Below are 20,640 nucleotides of genomic sequence, written 5' to 3'. Positions count from 1 at the left end.
TTCTGGCTTCTGAGATTCAGAATATTTTTTTTCTTGCTTTCCTCCTCCAAAAACTAGGTTCATCTTACGGTCTGGTGCGTCTTATAGAGCAAAAAATACGGTATTTCTTATTATTAAAAAGTGAACTTCTATTCATGTGTAGGAACCCTAAAAGGCCATCAATGGTTAATAACTCATTCTTGAATTGCCCCCCCCTTAAAAATCAAATCCCCCCCCCGTGGGGCGTGTGCCCCACGTTGGGAACCACGGCTTTCGACTATAGCTTACATCATCTTGGTCCATTGGTTGTGCTGACTGGGGCTGATTGGAGTTGTAGTTTAAAGCATATGAAGGATACCTGTCTGGGGGAGGCTGATTATATGCAGCACACACACAAGCTGTAAGTGATTTCAATTTGCAGTACCAGTGCCAGTCTCTTAATCTTTCAAGTGCTCCCAGTTTTCACTTTTGCTTGTATCTCCAGCACAAACCAAAACCAGTGTGCTAAGAAAATGGGCTCTTGGTTTCCCCTCACATTTAGATTGATTCTTTTACAGAATGCAATCTAAACAAATATATTCTAGAAATATGTGTGTGTTTGTTGGCTTTTTTCCCAGCTGGAACTCACCAGAACTCAGTTCTGGCCTCTCTCAGGTGGGTACCATTGCCATTAAAAGAGAACAACAGAGGCGTTCAGGGTGAGTTCCGGCATCTATTTTTCTAGAAAAATAGCACACACACGCACAAGCGTCAACATACAAATAAACAGAGTTACTCAACCAATGGGGATTCTCAAAGTGCATCTGCAGAGCTTGCAAAAACTGCTCAGCAATGATTTCCTTTTCATTCACTCCCAGGTAGAGTGCAAGTCCTAATTAGCTGCTATGAAAGGGACTTTGGCCCAGTTTGTACAATAATAGAAGTGGTAGGTCTGATCCTGAACAGTACAGCCTTCAGGCATTATGTGGGGATATGGGAGGGGGAAAGAAAAGGGCTTCACGATGCAAATAGAGTTAGCATTTCAGGAAAAAACATCCAAGCTATATATCTCTCCTATCTCTAGTTGCTTATGTGCGAGATTTGTTGTTTTCTTTTTAACAGTGCTGGATTCAGGCCAGCCAAATTTCAAAGGATGAGTGAAAACATTATGTGAAAAATAATATTTTTGTTTTTATTTTTACCCAAAATTATCCCGGGAGCAACATGACATCATGATACAGTGCCACTCCCAGCTGAGCCCGTTGCTTCTAGCATCTGCACAGCTTTCATTTTTCATTTCATTTTCAAAAAAATATTTAAAGACAGGCAACAAACAAAATTGAAATTTGCCTCCTTCCAAGTCATTGCATCTCACCTCCCCACCATCCGCCACTTTTACAAGGGATTCGTGTCCCTGCAAAACTGATTTTTTGAAAGCCCGCTATGAGTTTTTAATATAAAGAAACATATACTCCTGCAACCTCCCACCCTAATTATGAAGTGGCAGAGTTCTGGAACAGTTCTACCCCTTATTTGCATAATCCAATCAGTTGCCATAGGACGTTTTGACCGCAGTATTAAAGATGTAAATATGGTAAATGACAATGCTGCATAACTCATAGATCTCTTAAAAGAGAAAGTCGCAGGGAAAGGTATCACAGCAGTAAAACAAAAGCAGCAAGAAACAATGATGGGCCCTTTCCTGGTCTTATATGTGGCTATGAACCAGCACAGCATTGCAATACCTGCCATACCTATGGCAAGACCACTCATGTCCAAGAATAAAGGCACTAGCAATTTGGGGGGGGGGTGTTAATTCAGTTTGTATGTGAAGGTGAACCCACCAAATTCACGCTTTCTGAAATAATACACAAAAACAGAGCCATCCTTCAAAATTTGAACTTCTCTGAATTTCACAATACCATTATTCAAACAAGTAATGTGCTACAAAAATGCATAAGCTTGGGTAAAATTTAAATACAAATCCCCACTCATTCATCACAGCCCCTCCACCATCTTCTGGCCAATGGGATACATTACCACCTTTTCCATTGGCCAGGGGAATTCAAGTTGGCCTTCCTACAAAATTAGCCAATCACAGGCGCAGCTTCTGGGGTGGAGCTGACCGGGACTCCTGAGGGAGGCTTCACTCAGGTCCTCTCCTCAGCCATATAAGCTGGCCTGCCCCCTCACCTGGCACCGTAGTCACCTTTTGGATCTCCCTCCCTCTCAACTCAAGGTTGCATCCTTTCATTTGTCTCTGCTTCTCATCCCCATCTCCCTCAACAGGTTTGATCACTGGTAAATGTCCAACATGTGGGCTGGATAGCATACTCCCCAACATTTCTCTGATGAAAATAGGGACGTCCCATTCCATAATGATAATTTTACTACTTATACCCTACCCATCTGACTGGCTTGCCACAGGCGCTCTGGGCAGCTTCCGACATATAAAAACACAATAAAACATTTAAAAAACTTCCCTATACAGGATTGCCTTCAGACGGCTCTGGGGATAGATAACTCCATACCCTCCAACATTTATCCAAAGAAAATAGGGACATCCTAAGGAAAAGTGGGACATTCCAGGATCAAATCAGAAACCAGGACAGCTTCTCTAAATCAGGGATGCCCCTGGAAAATAGGGACACTTGGAGGGTCTGGGTTAGTATGGGTGATACCCAATGCCAAGTCAAATCTCACATCTGTAATCAATAAAGTTGTGGCCTAATTCAAATCCAATAATTCTTGTCTGTGGTTTTTCATTGTTTGCTTGTGTTATGACAACAGCACGTCACATTACCTGGGCATGCAAATGCATGTATTAATGGAAATAACTTACAAAAGTGCATTAAATTATATAAATTGCTTTGCAAAAGTGTGCATGTTAGGCACAATTGTATATAGAAGTGTGTGCCCTGTGCACTAAAATGCTGCTGAAGACATTTTCTTGTGGGGGCAAAAATCACAAACTGAAGTAGAAATGTAAGTTTAGGAGGCAAAAATGTAGAAATGTAAGTTTAGGAGGCAAAAAAGAGAAACTGAAATTATCAGATTCCTTCATCCCTACCAGTTACACTGGGCCTTGTTTTTCCGTTACTTCAATGGTACCTTAGAGATTAAATTTAGGGCTATAACTTGAACATTATCATCTTCCGTATCATTACTCTTCATACCCAGACAGATAGAATATGACATACAGATATCTGCTCTCAGTTATTTCCTTTTATATCAGTAAGTGGAATGATGACCCAAGACACTCAATACATGAAGTGCTCCCTATCCATTTGCTCCATAATCAATCACTTCACAGTTCTCTTTAAGACTATGAGAAATTATGTAGCTGTTTCACACCAAGTCAAACTATTTGTCCATCAAGCCAAGGGATGAACTCTCATGCCCTCCAGAAGTTGCTGAACTCCAAGTCCTAACACTCTCAGTCTTCGTAGCCAGTGTTCAGGGATAATGGGAATTGTAGTCAACAACATATGGAAGACCATGGGCTCTCCATTCCTGATATAGTCCAGTATTGTTTTCTTTTTCTGACTGGCAGTTACACTTTAGAATCTCAGGCAGCAAGCTTTCTCAAAACTTGCATCTTTTAACTGGAAATACCAGGGAACGAATGTGGGACTTCTCCATGAAAATCATGTTATAATGATCTCAGTCTGACTCACCGTCCCTCCCCCAACAGGAAGGATGCCAAAACCCCACCTTTCTTCTCCTTCCCTTCCATTGCTCTCTGAGCTTCTCTAACCTCCTTGTCCTGGGACTGCAGAAGACACATCCTCCAATTCTGGCTTATCTGCTGGTTGCCTGGCAATGCTTTGTCCAACTTCCAACTCTTCCTCTCCTTGGGAGCTAACAGTGTCTTGCCTGGGGGAGGGGCAGACTGTCTTCTCTAAACTCAGGCAGACAGCTCTCAGTGGCAGAGTAAGCTCCTTGCTCACTTAGCTCAATTTCAGAGGCTGACTCTTCTGCTGTGCTCTGGGAGAGGGGGCACACATGTGCTCAGAGCTATGTTCCATCTCCAGAGGGACCTCTCCCAAAAATGCTGCTGTACAATCTGGACCAAAGAGCCCCATTAACAGAAAGCAGGTTATCGGATGATGTATGCGACTCTATGAATGGGCAGCGTGAGGTTTTATTGGGGTGGGATCATAGATTAAAGTAACATTAGCCTTATTTTCTTAGGTTGTCAGTGTTGTATTATGGTCTTTGCTGAATGTATCTGTGGGACTGTAATTGTTGAGAGGATGGAAGGTTGTGTGTGTGTGTGTGTGTATGTGTGTGTGAAGTCAGAGGTGGGAAACTGGACCAAGCTGGCAGGCTAGATCATTATCTCCTCCATCTCCAGCAAACCAAGTCTGACAGCAACACCCACTTGTCAATCATTTGATATCACAATGACATCAGGCGACCCATTTTTACCAGCGCAGGTTTATATGAAATTGCTTGAAATTTTGCAGTGCAATTCTCCAGCCAAGTAAAGGGAGGAAACACCTTTTGATGAAGCAAGGTAGAAATGAATGATAAAGAAACCGGTCAGTAGATTTTCTGAGTCCCTAGTGGGTGGAGAGTCATTTGATCTTACAGATCATCCACTGTGTAGGAAATAAAGATTTGAAGATCTGTTGTTTAATGGAAGGTCAAAAATATGGACTTGTATGCTTAGTTTTGTTTAGTAAGGTGATTTTTAAAAACAAAAAAACAACAAAAGTAAAACAAGTCAAAGCCCATTTTCAGAAGTACCTGCTTTTAGATGGTCAACACAATTCATCCAGAAGTGTTATCTGAGCAGGAAAATCATTCACAATAGTAGCTGCATATGCAGTTTTTCAGGCAGACGTAGGTTAATGAGGCTAGATCTGGAAAGTGATGGGCAGAGTGTCTGTGCTAAAATTTTATACTACTCTTGTGACTGAGGCACACATTGATGGGATGGCATTAATGGCCTTGACCGTCTAATTTATGTAAGAGAGTTTCAAAAGATCACCATGCTTCAAAGGAAGTCCTCAAGGCACATATAAGATACACTGATGCCATGAAATAGAGTGGGTTTCAGACTGAGCTTGTCCTCTTCTAATTTTTCACACTTGGCTCATATTCAGATCAGTAATTTGAACACATTTAGAACGATATGGCTCATAGAAAACTGTAGTTAACAAAAATGGCGCTCTTTCATTTAAACTGAGAGAAAGCATTTAAGCAAGAGACTGCCTAACTGTGCAGTCCTATGCATGCTTAATTAGAAGTGTGTTCCATTGTGTTCACTTGTGCTTGCTCCCTGGTAATTTTATTTAGGATAGCAATCTTAATGGCCTTTTTTTGGTCCAAGGGTGATAATCTCCCCACCTTGCATGTAGACAGCCTGTAGTCATATCCTTCATACCAGTGCAAGGCATGCAAGTGAGTTGGCTACATCAGTAGATCGGTGCAAGTTCTTATATCATAACCATTTCCATGTTTATTCAGAAGTGTGCCCCACTGTTTTCAGTGAGTAAAGTGAATTCAGAACCTCCACTCCTTTCTCCCCAATTCAGTCATTGCATCTCAGCCGTGATACTTACTATCCATGTCTTATAGCAGAAGGGACAAGGCACATCCAAAGTATTCCTTTGCAACACATAACAGGATATTTTCCTCCCATCTGACAGAAATACAAGTACCTTCCATATTTACCATTCTTCCTTATTCACAGGAATGACAAACGTTGAGACACTCATTGTGTCTTTATGTACACATACACACAGCTGAAGAATTTTGAGTGCATTTCTGTTTCCCTTTGTCAATCATCAATTGACCCAGACCCTGAACACAATGTAAAATGGGGTGGTTTTAGTATGATATATGCCTCAACTTGCTACATAGATTGCTTCACAGTGCCTTCAGCATCCATAAGTGGTCTTGTGTAAGGATTTTGCTCTTTTTGTAAACAAGTACTTAACACACTTTAAAAAAAACACCACAGTACTCATGGAAGGCTAGTTAGAAAATGACATTTTTATGCAATCAGATATTCCTCATTCATTTACTTTGTAGCATTTAATAAATATATTGAATTAGGAATCTGAAGCTGATTGTGTGAATGAACTCACTAAACCATGATCACTCTGTTTAAATGTATGTAGTTACTAGGAGCAGAACTGCCTGAGGTCTCACCTTTTCTCCTCTAAGATTCAGAAAGTCAATCTCCATACATTCAAACTAAAGGTGGTGGTAGTGCAAAGGAGCTTCTCCAACCTGTTCGACCTCACCAGAAAGGTGGATAGGTTACTTACAGTTATGGCAGAGGCATCCATTGAAAATGGACCACCGAGAAGATTTATTTCCATCTACCCCTTTGACTCCCATCATGGCACATGTTTGCTAGGAATGTTTTTTTCCTTAGTTCTCTACAATGAAAGGATGTAGCAGGATGCAGTGGGTGAGGACCATGAAATTGCTGAGGTTAGTTGGTATCTCATCCAGGAAGTTCATCTTACAACAGTTCCAGAAGCTGTTAGATAGATAGATAGATAGATAGATAGATAGATAGATAGATAGATGATAGATAGATAAATACTAGAGTAACGATCGTGCAGACAAACATAGGAAACTTCAGCTACTCCCAGGGCTTCAGACAGTAGTCTCTACCCACCCTGTTAGTGCATGAGCGCCAACTTTTGAGGTTCCTCTACTCTGTCTTAGAGTTACTCAAAACAATTTCCTGCATCTTTGCAGCATCAGTAGTCCAGCCCTATCTTGGTGAATTCCCGTGACAAGAATAACCACTTCATCCATCTAGTTCTTCTCTAAAATCTTTATTATTTACATTACAGGCTGCATAACACTACTGGGCTGCATATTAAATAAGATACAGAATCTTTATTTGCATCAGCCACTAGCCATAGCAATAAAATATGTACCAAAGATAGAGGTAAAAACTTAACTATACCAACTATACATTCTGGAGGTTTACATAAATAATCAAATAATAGATCTTATTCTAATTGCCCCTGCAATATTTTTTTACAGTTTCTGCTGTCACCCGATTATCTTGATCTGCTAGAAGAAAGGACACAGTAGCAATGGTTGAGCGACCTGGTATGTAGTAGAGGAGTAAGAACCTCACTCCTCAAATCTTTCTAAAGAGTGCAAGTTAGAAGCACATGAGCTACTGATTCAAAGCTGCCATCTCCACATGGACATCACCGTTTTTCTAGCGGATTTTTTTTTAAAAAATTGACCCTCAAGTACAGCTGAAGGCAGTATATTTAATCTTGCATAAGTGAAAGTGCGTCTAAATACAGATCTCTGCTCCTGTCAGGATTCGGGGAATCGGCTTCCTTCCCCATGGCAGTAGGTAAGAGATCAAATGAAAGGAACATCTTACCAGTTACAATCTTTAATGTTCACACAGAACACATCTCCTAGAAATGGCAGTGCTCCTGATTAAGGGTCACCCCCCATCCCTATTAATCTACATCACTCCTATGTCTTGTAATTTGAGCTTGTACCCTCTGACACTTTCTGAGTTCTCTGTGACTTTGGAAAAGGGGGGGTGCATGCTATCCAGAGACAGTGAATCTGCTAACCCTCTCTCTTCCAGTGTTTCTTCTGCTAGCTGTTCCCCATCCAGTATTTCCCAGCTTCTGCCTTCTGAACTATGCCCCTCTGCAAACCACTCTTCCAAATCTATACTGTCCTCCTGTTCCTGGGTAGATTCAGAATCCGAATCAGGGGGAGAGGGAGGCTCCCACCATACCTCTTCAGTGCAGCCCTCCTCAGCATGGTCCCTGACAGCTCCCTTCAGCCATCCAGCCAAAGAGACAGGATCACAGACTTTCACATACTCCAGCAGCCATACTGAGCAACACTGACAGCCTCACACTCAACTGTATCTCACCAGACATCCCCTGATAAAGACACCTGTCGCAGGGGAGAATTCTCATTGTCTAGCAGATGTTTTAAGCATGCCTCAAGGATGTGCTTCAAGGCTGTGTTGGAAGGCTCATTTCAAGTTTATTTTGGCAATATACCAACGCCACCAATATAGGCTAGGATAGAGTAGGCTAGGATAGGCAATATAGGCTAGGATAGATAGGCTAGGATAGACTAGTGGAGATGTACAGAAATCTCACATTAACAAAGAGAATCAGCATCCATGCAGAGCGGCCTTGGAAGGAGTGAAGAATCAGGTGGACAAGTAGCTAGGAGGAAATGACACTGAACGGCTTGCAAAAGTGGAAACAGGGGTGTCGTGTCAGGCACAGGAGGCAGAGCCAGTATTTTAGCAAGACTGGAGGTTACAGTGCAGTGAAAAGTGCTTTGCATATCAGTTCATTTCCCAGCATCTCCAGTTTAAAAGATGTCAGGGAGCAGGACTGGGGAAGACCTTTGTCTGAGACCCTGAAGAGATGCTGCTCGCCCCAGAAGAGAGCAATGAGCTAGATGAACTGACTTCATATATTAGTCTCGCCAAGGAAGCAGCTGCATTTCTTGAGATGTCACAACTGAAACATTAAGACTGACAGCTAATGATCTTTTATTTTCAGGAACCATTGTTCTGAAAATACTTGCTGTAAGGCTTTGATCCACTTCAAAGGCACTGTTTACATCAGTTCTGCTTCGATAATTTTGTTGCTGCTATCATCGGTTTTTGGATGCCAGACATCTTCCGAAGGAATAAAGATGTGGTATCTCTTGAATTCCTGCCATATGGAAAATATTGACAGATGTGTTACTTACTCCCGCTGGCAATACATACCTTCCAGATTCACTCAATAATCACATTTTAGCTTGAGCAGAATTTTAATATCATAACAAAAAGGAAAAACAAAAACGAAATGGAAAGGAAAGTTTCCCCCACCCATGAAACCGACTGAGGACTATAGGCATGGGGTAAATATGAATATAAATCATTAGCTCAGACAAATGGCTTACCAGTAATCAAACTAATAGTACTCAGAGTGATTAAGAACTGTATCACCCCAAAGACCAACAACTTTATTATGTCATCAGTTTTCATGGACTAGGTGCCAGAATCTTTGTGTACACAAAATATTAGCCTCAGTTGACAGATAAATATATATATGGGTACAGAGGGGGAGAGTTTGGGGGGAAATGGGTTGAAATAGCACAAACAAGCAAACAGTAAAATCTGTGACAATTCAATTAGAGCTTAGATTTTTGCAAAAAAGATTTTTTTTTTAATTTGCATTAGATTTTTAGCCCAGCCTTCCTCCCAAATGAACTATGGGCAGAAAAGCTAGATAATTTCAGGTTTGCAAGGTTCCATTTCTTTCAGCTATCAAATGTCTGTGAGGTATTAATACCCCGGGTACAGACACAGCTCACCCAGAAGTTAGAGAAAGAGGAAGTTAGAAACGCATCCAGAAGCTTCTGGTGAAAGTCCTTACCCACAATGGCATCTCTGTGCCACCAACCTCAATGCCATTCATTAAGGATCTATTGAGCGGAAAAGGGGAAGGCTTGTGAATTTCTGGCCTTTTCTGATTTTCAGTTCATGTGGAGCATATGCTCTTTTCTAGACAGGTCAGATCTTCCTTTAATTACCCATGGGTCTGTAACTTGCAGGCTTAAATACTGCAACATGCTTCTTGTAGGGCAGCAGTTGAAGACAACTTGGGCATTACAGCTGGCACAGAATGCTGCTGCTCATTTTCCAGATTTGTTCTGCCCTAGTTCCTTCTGCACCCAACTCAAGGTTCAACACACTCTCTCCATATGACAGCAACATGAAAAACCATCATGAAGGGGACCACTCTGTACTACAGTATCTTATTGCAGTTGCAATTCTTTGAAAGATGCTTCTCACAGCCGTTTCGTTTATTGCATTTTGCTGGTGGTATTTAAATTTTACTTGTATTTTTCAATTTTTGGCTTGTAAACTTGTTTGGGCAGTGAGAAAAAGTGACGTGTGACCAGTGCTTTTTTCTGGGGGGATGCAGATGTACGCACACCCCTAAACATTTTGTGAATCTAAGTTTGGCCTCATTGAGGGGCAGTATTTCAATATGAGTAAGAAAATGAGAGTACCCCTAAACATATTTTTCTTAGAAAAAAAAGCACTGCGTGTGACGATATACATAAATAAATATAAAAGTGTAAGTGTTGTTAGAGTGCTGTCAGCAGCTGTGGGCTGGTTGCCCAGGAAAGTATAAAGACAGGGGAAAGTTTCTTACAGTCCTTTTTATTTCAAACTTTACAGTATGAGGTTATAGAACCCAGACACTTGGATAATGGTGTTCTGGGAGATGGAGGGTCTGGAATGCTTTCTAATGACAACATGTCAGCCAAGTGTTGTTCTGGCTCTCCCATGATTTCCCAACTTCCCCCCTCATCTGCCTCTGAACTACTACCTCCCTTAAACCCCTGTTGTAAATCTATACTGTCTTCCTCTTCCTCCTTCCTGGAAGGGTCAGGATGTGGAAACAGTCTCCATCATACCTCCTCTGCCCAGTCCCTGACAATTAGTTTTCTTTAACAGTGGAAGCAGGTTTTCAGATTATACAAAGTTCTTCTTCAGGCTTTGATTATAAGAGCAAAAAATAAACATCCAATAGTCTACAGAGAAACAACTGGGTAGTCAGGCTGATGGTTACTTGGTTGCAGAAGTTTACTGGCCATTGCTGTTGGCATAGAGATAGTCTAGGTTGAATGCAAACAGGCCATTCTGATGTCATGTGTGATGTCACAAAGAGGATATGCTTTAAGTCTTGGTAAAGCCAGAAACAGTTAACAGTCAGACTGCATCTCAGCACTGTCAAGATGGATCTCCATAACAGGTGATGAATAGTTTTATTTGGGGGATATATTAACTTTTACTATTGGGGGTAATTTTAGATCGATCTGCCAGTTTGTACCGCATCAAGTTGAGGCCAATGCATATACATTCACAACCCTGTACCCATCAATTAATCAACTTTATGTGCATCATGGGGACTGATTCATACAACCACATTTCCTTTCTCCGCTCTATACCCCACATCTCTCCCACTTCCTCATTCGGCAACCTCATCACTTCCTCTACGGGTGCCAGTAAGTGCCCTTTTTCTCCAAACTCTTTGCTCTCCTACTTTTAAGGTTCGCTGGGTTCTGGGAGATGATGGGTCTGGAATGCTTTCTAGTGACAACGTGTCAACCAGCTGCTGCTCTGGCTCTTCCTACTCCTCCTCTCCCATGATTTCCCAACTTTCCCCCTCATTTGCCTCTGAGCTGTGGCCTTCCACAAACCCCTATTGTTAATCTATGCTGCCTTCCATTTCCTCCTCCCTGGTAGAATCAGTATGGGGAGGTGGTCTTCACCACTCCTTTTCCTCTGCCCAGCCCCTGATTAGATTGAAGTTCACAGCTATTTAATGGAATCCATTATAGTTGGAATGTTAAAACTAATATATTTTTCTAGAAATATGAATCACAGGATGCTAGTTGCAATTTTTAAGGAGAAAAAAATGAATTATTAAGATCTTGATAAGAATATACAGCATCCTCAGAAAATGGTTCTTCTTTGAGAAGAAGTGTATTTTCTCAAATTTGTCACAACTATTATTTTTTGTTTGCAAGTAGGCAATGTGTCTTATATCAGAGACTGAACTGAAACTGATAAAGCTTCATGAAAGTTAATAACTTATTATAGAAAGAAATCCAAGAGAAGCACCTATGGTATGGTATGATACATAGTCGGGGGAGGGGATGAATTAAACTGGAGAATTCCAACAATTAATATTAGGTTGAAAAATTGCAACACAGATCAACCAACCAGAAAGCCCCAGGTCTGTGAAAGATTCATTTCCATATATCACCCTTCCTCTTTGCAAAGCCAAACTAGACTTTTGATGGAAGAGTTAAGTCTGACATCTAAAAAGCAGCTAGGTGGAATGGGATTTGGGAGGAATAAATGGCTGACAGAGAAGGGTTGTTGAACCTTTTCTGCATCAATTGCTTCTTCAACACAAGCACCAGACCCCCCAGGGGGCAATTTGCCCAGGTATGTTTGTCATGCTGAGCATATACTAATGTAAAACATGTGTTGGAAGCAATTTGATACATTCACTTGTGAGTGAAAGTATCAAAGCTCCCCAGGATCATCAACATCTGTTGTGGAGAGAGGAGAAGATAATTCATGTCTAAGGGTTTGGTTTTTGGCTTCTATTTGGACATATATTTTGGAGCTGTTTACTATATGTTCTGGTTTCACCGTCCAGAATAATTTGGAATCATCTGCAAACTTGGCTACTTCATTGGTCACCTCAACTCTAAATCAGTAATGATTCTGTAATAAGGTGCCCCTCATACATCTCCCCATTGCTACAACTGCCTGTTTACTCCAGTCCTCAGCTTCCTATTGTTTAATCGGTTACCAAACCATAAAGGGAACAACCTATCCTTTTGTCCTATGATGGCTAAGTTCAGGAAGGAGCTTTTGTTGAGCAACTTCTTCAAAACATTTTGAGGAAATCCAAGGATATAACAGACCCTCCAAGTTTCCCTATTTTCCAGGGGCGGTTCCGGATTTACAGATACTATCCCAGTTTCTTATTTCATTCTGAAATGTCCTGCTTTTCCACAGGACATCCCTATTTTCATCAGGTAAATGTTGGGGGGAAGGAGCTATCTGATTTGCAAGCCATCTGAAGGCAGCCCTATATAGGGAAGTTTTATTAATGTTTAATGTTTTATTATGTTTTTATATATGTTGGAAGCCACCCAGAGTGGTGTGGGCAACCCAGTGAGATGGGCAGAGTAAAAATATAACAACAACAACAACAACAACAACAACAACAACAACAACAACAGAATAACACATCCCTATTTTCATCGGAGAAATGTTGAAGGGTATGATATAATGTTCACCATATTACATAGCCACTGTGCTCAAAGAATGCCACAAACCTGTTGAGGCAAGACGTCTCTTTTCAGATGCAAGTTATGTCCTTCTAAATGCCAAATAATTCTATCTTTCATCATGATTTCCACAAATCTACCTAGAATAGACTTTAAGGCAGGCAGCCCCAGACTGATTTCCTCCAGATCCTTTGTATAACTGTAATCATGCCTGGCTATTAGTCCTACTGGCTAGAGGACACCAGATTTGGGTGATGCTGCTTTAAACTAAAGCAGAAGTTGACAGACATTTTGGACCAGTGGGCACACTTCAAATTTTGAAAAAAAAAATATGCTGTGAAATCTTTTTTGAGGTGAGGCAACCAAAACCGTACACAGTATTCCAATGTGGTGATGGCACAGATCTGTGTAATAAATTGTATTGTGGTATCAGCAGTTTCAATTTCAATTACTTTCCTAATCCAGGTTGAGAAGGAGCTCCTGCTTTAAGTCTGCACCATCTAAGAATGCTCAAGTCTTTGAAAGCATCTTAACATCAAACATTCCTTAGCATGAAATGATAACACATCAGAGAGAATACTTGGCCTCTGCAACTTTAGAGGGTTGCTTGAAATTTGGGCAACGACTGAAAAAAATATCAGAAGCCATCTGGTTTCTTGAGCCTCACTATGACAAGTTGCCGAATGCTAGAATATGCAAAATAAACAACTTTATGCAGCTCTGACTACAGGATTCAAGTTTCAGGATATAGAAACTTCCTTGGCACGTATGCCTTTTTTTTCTTTCTTGGTAAAGTACTAAGAGTCTCCAGCCTGATGACAACTATGATATTAATTGAATTCTGCTTCAATTGATTCTTGGGTACACTCAGAGTTGCCTTCTCTAAAGGCACATGGAAAGATTGGTGTGAGGGAACATATAAATAAGCTACACAATCAATAGGCAAAATATAATAGTTAAAAAGTATGTCATTGTGGAGTTTTAAATTAAATTCCACACTTTTACTTCTGCTTGTTCAGCCAAGGCACTCCTATTTTTAATAGGAATTTATTCTGGGAAATATAATTTTCACCTGCACAGTTTATTACCTACAATTTCAGTCTGGCATGTAGGTAAAAAGTTGTCTTGGCTGCTCTGTGGCTGCTTGATTACTTCCCTGATTTTCTAGAATTTCAGCCTGTGAGGTTCTGTTTAATGAGAAACCTGCTTCTGTATGGAACACCTTTTATTATCTCCATGGTTTATAGAGTCATTTATTCCCCACCTTGCCCCAAAAGTCTGCATCTTTCAGCATCTTCAAAACCAAAGCCTGTAACGGATGAGGTTATAAATACAACTGCTGGAGTTAAAAAATGTCCTCAAATAACTTGCCTTGAGTTTAAATGATTTGATTGGGGAAAAGAAATAAAATAAAAACACACACATGACAAAACAGGGGGATAGAAAATGTGCGTCGGTGATATGAAACGTCCAGAAACAGAAATATATTTCAAGGTTCTGTGAAGCTTGCAATAGAAAATAACCCTTGAAGTAAGAAGGCTCTGAATGCGTAAGATTAAAGTGAGGACAAGGGCATGTGATTAAGGTTTCATGCCCATCCTTAAAATGCCCTTCCAAGGAGGAAGCATGGGGCTGCTTGAAACTGCATCTGTCAGGGACTGGCTAGATGAGGAACAGCAGTGGGGAACCGCCTGGCCAAGAGGCTTCCAGAGAGAGTGCAGAAGAGTGTAGTCTGGACCCAGGTTCATGGTGGTGGGAAACAGGACGCACCTCAGGTGAGAAAGAGAGCAGGGAAGCTGGGAGTCAGGAGTGAAGAACAGGAGGGAATAAGTAGAAGCCCCAGCCCTGAACAAGGACAGGAATCAAGTTTAGTAGAGGCCACACCAGTTGATACTGTGTTTGTGGACAGTCTGCCATAACCAGCTCCCACCCATAAAACAAGAAGATCACTCCACATAACGGAACAGAAACCAGGCAGAAAAAAAGCATGTCTATGGTGACTCGCCATAAGCAGAATAATAATAATAATAATAATAATAATAATAATAATAATAATAATTTATTATTTATACCCCGCCCATCTGGCTGGGCCTCCCCAGCCACTCTGGGCGGCTTCCATAAAAACCAAAAATACAATAAAATATCACACGTTAAAAACTTCCCTGAACAGGGCTGCCTTAAGATGTCTCCTGAATGTCAGGTAGTTGTTTATCGCCTTGACATCTGCTGGAAGGGTGTTCCACAGGGCGGGCGCCACTACCGAGAAGGCCCTCTGCCTGGTTCCCTGTAGCTTTGCTTCTCGCAGTGAGGGAACCGCCAGAAGGCCCTCGGCGCTGGACCTCAGCGTCCGGGCAGACTGATGGGGGTGGAGACGCTCCTTCAGGTATACTGGACCGAGGCCGTTTAGGGCTTTAAAGGTCAGCACCAACACTTTGAATTGTGCTCGGAAACGTACTGGGAGCCAATGCAGGTCTTTCAAGACCGGTGTTATATGGTCTCGGCGGCCGCTCCCAGTCACCAGTCTAGCTGCCGCATTCTGGATTAGTTGTAGTTTCCGAGTCACCTTCAAAGGTAGCCCCACGTAGAGTGCATTGCAGTAGTCCAAGCGGGAGATAACCAGAGCATGCACCACTCTGGCGAGACAGTCCGCAGGCAGATAGGGTCTCAGCCTACGTACCAGATGGAGCTGGTAAACAGCTGCCCTGGACACAGATTTGACCTGTGCCTCCATGGACAGCTGTGAGTCCAAAATGACTCCCAGGCTGCGCACCTGGTCCTTCAGGGGCACAGTTACCCCATTCAGGACCAGGGAATCCTCCACACCTGCCCGCCTCCTGTCCCCCAAAAACAGTACTTCTGTCTTGTCAGGATTCAACCTCAATCTGTTAGCCGCCATCCATCCTCCAACCGCCTCCAGACACTCACACAGGACCTTCACCGCCTTCACTGGTTCTGATTTAAAAGAGAGGTAGAGCTGGGTATCATCCGCATACTGATGAACACCCAGCCCAAACCTCCTGATGATCTCTCCCAGCGGCCGCATGTAGATGTTGAAAAGCATGGGGGAGAGGACAGAACCCTGAGGCACCCCACAAGTGAGAGCCCAGGGGTCTGAACACTCATCCCCCACCACCACTTTCTGAACACGGCCTAGGAGGAAGGAGCGGAACCACTGTATAACAGTGCCCCCAGCTCCCAGCCCCCCAAGACGGTCCAGAAGGATGCTATGGTCGATGGTATCGAACGCCGCTGAGAGATCCAGCAGAACTAGGAAACAGCTCTCACCTTTGTCCCTAGCCCGCCGGAGATCATCAACCAGTGCGACCAAGGCAGTTTCAGTCCCATGATGAGGCCTGAATCCCGACTGGAAGGGATCCAAATGGTCCGCTTCTTCCAGGCGTGCCTGGAGTTGTTCGGCCACCGCTCGCTCAATCACCTTGCCCAAGAATGGAAGATTTGAGACTGGGCGATAATTGGCCATCGTGGCCGCATCTAAAGATGGTTTTTTAAGAAGCGGTTTAATAACCGCCTCTTTCAGCGGGTCTGGGAAGGCTCCCTCACGGAGGGAAGCATTCACCACCCCACGAAGCCCATCGCCCAGTCCTTCCCGGCTAGCTTTTATAAGCCAGGATGGGCAAGGATCCAGGAGACAGGTGGTTGGTTTCACTCGTCCAAGCAGCCTGTCCACATCCTCGGAGGTAACAGATTGGAACTGATCCCACTCAACTTGACTAGACAGAACTCTTGCACTCTCCCGCCCCGGCCCTGCTCCCACGGTGGAGTCTACTTCTTCCCGAATCTGAGCGATTTTATCTGCAAAGAACTTTGCGAAATCATTGCAGGAGAACATGTGGCCCGTACCGGGCCCCGATGTTGCAGGTGGTTCCGCTAAATTGTGAACCACCTGAAAAAGTCTCCTGCTGCTGTTTTCTGCAGATGCAATAGAGGCGGTGAAGAAATTCTTCTTCGCCGTCGCTATCGCCACTTGGTAGGCTCGACGTTGAGCTCTAACCTGTGTCCGGTCAGATTCAGAATGAGTTATCCGCCACCGGCGCTCTAGCCGTCTCAACGATTGTTTCATTGCCCTCAGATCCGTGGAAAACCACGGGGCTGTCCGGGCTCCATGCAATCGGAGAGGGCGCTTCGGAGCCAAACAGTCAATAGCCCTGGTTAACTCCACATTCCAGCGGGCCACCAGGGAATCAGCTGAAAGGCCATCAACATGGGATAAAGCATCCCCTACCACTCTCTGGAAACCATTTGGATCCATTAAGTGGCGGGGGCGGACCATCCGAATTGGTCCCACCTCCCTGCAGAGGGGATGGGTCGCAGAGAAGTCCAGTTGCACCAGGAAGTGATCTGACCATGGCACTTCTTTCGTTTCGCTTTTACTTAGTGTCAGATCACCAACATCCATAGAGGTAAACACCAGGTCCAAGGCATGTCCACGGCTATGGGTTGGGCCAGACTTATTCAGGGACAGCCCCATGGAGGCCATGCTTTCCACGAAGTCCCGAGCGGCCCCTTGTAAGGTCGTGTCGGCATGGATGTTAAAATCCCCCAGGACGACCAAGCTAGGTGTCTCCAGGAGAACATCCGCCATGACCTGAAGCAGCTCGGGCAGGGAATCCTTGGCGCAGCGGGGAGGTCGGTACACCAAAAGGAATCCTGTACTGCCCCTATTGCCCAACTTCCAGAACATGCACTCAGAAAACTGGGTCTTCCCAATAGGACGCCTGGTGCAAACTAATGACTTCCTAAAAATCACTGCAACCCCCCCTCCCCGCCCACATGACCTGGGTTGCTGTGCGTAAGAGAAACCTGGTGGACAAGCAGCGGCAAGAACAGGCCCATCTGCTTCATCCAGCCAAGTCTCTGTTACACATGCCAGGTCAAATCCTCCATCCATGATCAAGTCATGGATGGCAGTGGTCTTATGAATCATTGACCTGGCATTGCACAGCAGCACCTTCAGGTCATGTGGGTATCCCTTGCTGATTCTAGTATCCATCCGGTCAGGACCAGACCCGGAGGCAGGGATAGTCCTCAGACAACGACTAAACCTGCCTCCTCTGTAATGACATGGTCTGGTCTTAGCGTAACTCCTCCTCCTACCCGTGATCACTGAGATCAGTTGTCCCAGTGCATCCCCCCCTGTGGAACATGCACCAGCCATTTTGTGGGCTGGGGCCCACTCCCCGGCAGCCCTGACCCCTCCCCCTAAAAACAAAGTAACACCTTAAACAAACAAACAAAACCAATAAAACAATACAAACAAAAAATGTAAAAATTACAAAAACATCAAAATAAAAAATAATAATTCCCCAAGCCCAACCAAACATCAATCCCACCCCCACCCCCCACATACAAAAAATCCAGAGAAAATTTTTAAAAACATTTTAAAAACACTCTGTGCCTCTCCGGCAGTAACAACTGTCCTAGTGAGGCCTGTCAGGCCCCGCCCTGGGCCAGGTGGTAAGTGGCAGGGAGGAGCAGGGCCCTCAGGCACTCACTCAGGGGAGTCTTCCTGGGCAGCAGGCAGCAAGCAGCACACAGTCCTTATGAGGCCCCAGGCCCCGCCCCAGGCCAGATGGTAAGTGGCAAGAGCAGGGCCCTCAAGCACTCACTCAGGGGAGTCCTCCTGGGCAGCAGGCCGCAAGCAGCACGCAGTCCTTATGAGGCCCCAGGCCCCGCCCCAGGCCAGATGGTAAGTGGCAAGAGCAGGGCCCTCCAGCACTCACTCAGGGGAGTCCTCCTGGGCAGCAGGCAGCAAGCAGCACGCAGTCCTTATGAGGCCCCAGGCCCCGCCCCAGGCCAGATGGTAGGTGGCAAGAGCAGGGCCCTCCAGCACTCACTCAGGGGAGTCCTCCTGGGCAGCAGGCAGCAAGCAGCACGCAGTCCTTATGAGGCCCCAGGCCCCGCCCCAGGCCAGATGGTAGGTGGCAAGAGCAGGGCCCTCAAGCACTCACTCAGGGGAGTCCTCCTGGGCAGCAGGCAGCAGGCCGCAAGCAGCACGCAGTCCTTATGAGGCCCCAGGCCCCGCCCCAGGCCAGATGGTAAGTGGCAAGAGCAGGGCCCTCCAGCACTCACTCAGGGGAGTCCTCCTGGGCAGCAGGCAGCAAGCAGCACACAGTCCTTGTGAGGCCCCAGGCCAGATGGTAGGTGGCAAGAGCAGGGCCCTCAAGCACTCACTCAGGGGAGTCCTCCTGGGCAGCAGGCCGCAAGCAGCACGCAGTCCTTATGAGGCCCCAGGCCCCGCCCCAGGCCAGATGGTAAGTGGCAAGAGCAGGGCCCTCCAGCACTCACTCAGGGGAGTCCTCCTGGGCAGCAGGCAGCAAGCAGCACACAGAAGGACTCTGAGACATAAAAAATAGGCTGTATGGGAAGGACAAAACATTCTGAGCAACTATGAAGATGATGGACTATACCGAAATGGCAAAATTGACCAGGAGGATCAGAAACCAAGAAGATTGGAAGTTTGAAGAAAATTTGGATAACACTGTAAGATGCAATAGAAAAAAGATTTACAATGGAACCCACGGAGGAATGTAGGGAAGTCCAGGAATTCAGGGAATCCTATATATGTATAAAAATTGATTATATTTGAATGTAAACAATATTTGTAAAAATTAATTTTAAAAATTACCTGAGAAACATTCTGAGTAACAGCTCATGATGTGAGAGTCCTGGATTTTTAGAAGCTGTCCCAGTTTCAGGTTTGATCCTGGAATGTTCAGCTTTTCCTTAAAATAGTCCCTATCTTCAATGGAAAAATGTTGGAGGGTATGGTAAAAAAAGGTAAAGGTACCCCTGCCCATACGGGCCAGTCGTGTCCGACTCTAGGGTTGTGCGCTCATCTCACTTAAGAGGCCAGGAGCCAGCGCTGTCCGAAGACACTTCCAGGTCACGTGGCCAGCGTGACGAAGCTGCTCTGGTGAGCCAGCACCAGCGCAGCACACGGAAACGGCGTTTACCTTCCCGCTATAAAGCGGTACCTATTTATCTACTTGCACTTAGGGGTGCTTTCAAACTGCTAGGTGTGCAGGAGCTGGGACCGAAAGACGGGAGCTCACCCCGCCGCGGGGATTCGAACCACCGACCATACGATCGGCAAGTCCTAGGCGCTGAGGTTTTACCCACAGCGCCACCCACATCCCGGAGGGTATAGTAGAATGTCTCTATTTTCATCAGAGAAATGTTGGAAGGTATGGAATAGGACATCCTTCCTTTCATTGGAGCAATGTTGGAGGGTACGCATTTCTGACAGGTGGGCCAGAAGTAAATGGCCTATGCCAAACCTCTTCATCTGTCGTCAATAAAGTTGTGTCCTAATTTTATCCCATTTGTATTATGCTGTGTCCTTTATTTCCATCCCAGTCAGCAAGGTGGGAGGCATGCAGGGGCCGGGCCTGGAAATGGGAGCTGGAGTTCAACAGCAGGTGGTGTGCCTCCAGTGAAGATCTTTTCATTGTCCCAGGCCTCTTTGGCTATCCATGTGTTTGGCTTGCCTGTTTAGCTTGGTATGCTGCTTGCAGCGTTGTTTTGCTCTGTTGCTTTATTTATTGAGGCATTGATTTTATTCTTCACGGGTTTTAACTTTGTCTGCAAACCACTGTGAGAACCCTTTGAAGAACAGGGTATTAAATAATAAAAAATAAGCAGGGTAGAGGAGGAACAAAGGAACTCTAAAAGATCTGTATTCATAGGAAATCAGAGGTGAAGCAAGACATTGCTGGTGTTTGAGGCAGAAACTGTAAAAGGTGTCCCCAGTGATGGTGAAAATATAACCATAAGTGAAAAATTGCATATCTGCTACCTTTCGCTAGTACATCA

At 44.4% G+C, this 20,640-nt stretch overlaps 2 long non-coding RNA genes across 4 annotated transcripts; one reads left to right on the top strand and one right to left on the bottom strand.

Annotated features, from left to right (window-relative positions):
- Positions 1-5,399: 5,399 nt before the first annotated feature.
- Positions 5,400-9,445, bottom strand: LOC309538867. Of its 2 annotated transcripts, none has more exons than XR_014222421.1 (4): positions 9,360-9,445; positions 8,369-8,651; positions 6,599-6,798; positions 5,400-6,457 (listed from the first exon to the last, which is right to left on the bottom strand). It is a non-coding gene; the product is annotated as an uncharacterized lncRNA (long non-coding RNA). The 2 variants fall into 2 exon arrangements; XR_014222422.1 differs by having other exon boundaries at positions 8,521-8,651.
- Positions 9,446-10,225: 780 nt separating this feature from the next.
- On the top strand, positions 10,226-13,531 carry LOC309538965. Of its 2 annotated transcripts, none has more exons than XR_014222557.1 (2): positions 10,226-10,748; positions 13,273-13,531. It is a non-coding gene; the product is annotated as an uncharacterized lncRNA (long non-coding RNA). The 2 variants fall into 2 exon arrangements; XR_014222558.1 differs by lacking the exon at positions 10,226-10,748 and adding an exon at positions 12,605-12,798.
- The last annotated feature ends 7,109 nt before the right edge of the window (positions 13,532-20,640 follow it).

Source organism: Podarcis vaucheri (assembly GCF_965113315.1).
Source record: "Podarcis vaucheri genome assembly, chromosome: 8".
In the NCBI taxonomy this organism is placed as follows: Eukaryota; Metazoa; Chordata; class Lepidosauria; order Squamata; family Lacertidae; genus Podarcis; species Podarcis vaucheri.
This window is presented reverse-complemented; position numbering and strand designations above follow the sequence as displayed.